This window comes from Geospiza fortis, unplaced genomic scaffold (genome assembly GCF_000277835.1).
Source record: "Geospiza fortis unplaced genomic scaffold, GeoFor_1.0 scaffold59, whole genome shotgun sequence".
NCBI lineage: Eukaryota > Metazoa > Chordata > Aves > Passeriformes > Thraupidae > Geospiza > Geospiza fortis.
The window spans coordinates 3,302,189-3,304,203 of NW_005054381.1; the positions used below are offsets into that span (position 1 = coordinate 3,302,189).

The window sequence follows — 2,015 nt, forward strand, 5'->3', positions numbered from 1 at the left end:
GCCTCCCTCCCATCTCTGTCCAAGGCTCCGGCCTACCTCACGGCCTCATGGTTTTCCCCCTCCCCCCACCCAGCCAGCAGCTGGGCCGGGGGAGAGACCCGAACTCTTCCAGCTGGAAACCCAAGAGAGCTTCCCCCGCGAGTGCTCTGCTTTTTAATCCCTGTGTTCTCAGAGGCATATCCAAGGTCCCCACTGGCCACACCAGGTGCCAATATTCAATTCTGAACCCCATTGGTGTGACCACAGCATATCCCAGAAAACCTACTTCCTGTCAAACCACGTAAGGCATTTTGGGGAGTCTGTACCTCTCAAGTACCTCAGCCAATGGGGAAAGAGAGAGGGACGTGTGGTTGGGAAATTAGGATAAGAAGGTGGCTGTGTCCTCCAAAAATTAGAGACCCCAGGGGAAATGTCCCATGGCCTCTCCCTTTATTCAAGTAAAGTAACGCGACTCCCCTGTCTCCTTTTTGGACATAAATCTCTGGTGTTTGTGGGTTAATTTTCCTGGCAAGATCAAAGGAGGCTGCGTCCTCCAAAACCTCGAGAGAAAAAACCCCATGGGAGTGTGACCCAGTGGACTTTCTCCCTTTATTGGAATAAAGTTGCAGGACTCCTCTGTCTCCTTTATGGACACTGGCTTTTCATATCATGGTTTTCCATACAGCATTGAGCAGGATGAGACAGGATGAGAGTTCTTGCACCTGTTGTACCACCAGTCCCTGTACCTGCACCCTAACCCGGCTGTGCCCCAGTGCCCAGTTCACCAACCTAGGAACTGGTCACACAAACTGGGCCCATGCATCCAGTGCTTGGGTGGCACCAGCAGATTCTCCCCCCTGATCTGCCATCTGACCTCCAGCTCCTGCTGTAGTCCTGGTAGAACAGTTTGTACCCCTGTGTGTCACCAGCACTGGGTGTCCATCTGGCTCCAGTGTACTCTCTGTTCTGGGAGATGATGGTTCCCTGGGCAGCAGGTCCCACAGTGAGAGCAGGGGAGGAGCAGGGGACAACTGCAAGTCTCCCTCTAGAGGAGGCTCAGTCTCCTCTTCTCCCTCCTTCCATAATTCAGCTTCCCTTGCGGCCTCCAGATACCCTGGCTGGGCTCACACTTCCAAGGCCATCCATGCCCTGACACTGCTACTTCAAGGGTCCACACTGCTGAAGGGGCTCACCATAGGGTCCCGGCTGCAAGGACCTCCCTTATAGCTGTAGGGTGAGGGTGTTACCAAGGGGTTACAGCAGCCAGGGCTACCCCAGTACCCACAGGTTGGGATGTCAGGCACAGCTTGGCACCTTGGCTTTGGGGCTGCACTTGGTGCCCAGGTGGGTGCAGAGAGCCAGCCCTGCTCCTGTGTGGCATGGGGAGTGCTGCTGGAAGGGCTGGGGAGACCTTTCTCATCTGTTTTGACATTGTGCTGCCAGAAATGTGTCTAAGACAAATGCTACAGTCCCTGGTTATATATGGCACTGGAAACAAGGGTCATGGCTACAGATGAGGCCCTTTTGCTGCTCAGTGTGTGTGGAATCCCATGTGAAATGTCGGAGCACAGTATCCCCTCAAGTAATGCACCAGGTGAAGGTGGACAGACCTGGTGGATGTCTAACAGAGATTTCTGGCATGACCAGGTGAAAGACTGTCCCTACAGGGCTTGGCTTCAAACCCTGTAAGTATTAACAACCCTCAGAAAAATCCTTATCAGTAGCTTTTGTCGATTTTGTGGAATTCAGTGTGAATTCTCACCAGCAGCTGAGAACTCTAATCACTGAAGCATGACAGCTGGCACGTGAGAAGAGGTGTCTGTGGAAGGAGGCAAGCAAACCATAATTTCCAGGAACGGGTGAGTTCTGCTGTTTGGATTGACTATTTCACCTTGCTGACAAACAGAGCTGGGCTGCAGGCAGAGATGCCTTGTGCCTTCCCTCAGCAAAGGCTGGGGCCAAGGTCAACATTCTTTCCTAGGGGTGGTCCCTGACTCCTGGATGCTTTGTGGCAGCTCTGAACAAAAACTTTGTAG

At 53.1% G+C, this 2,015-nt stretch overlaps 1 pseudogene; it reads left to right on the forward strand.

Moving 5' to 3' along the window:
* Positions 1-1,536: 1,536 nt before the first annotated feature.
* The window catches only part of LOC106631909, a 3,783-nt pseudogene continuing 3,304 nt past the window's right edge, over positions 1,537-2,015 (forward strand).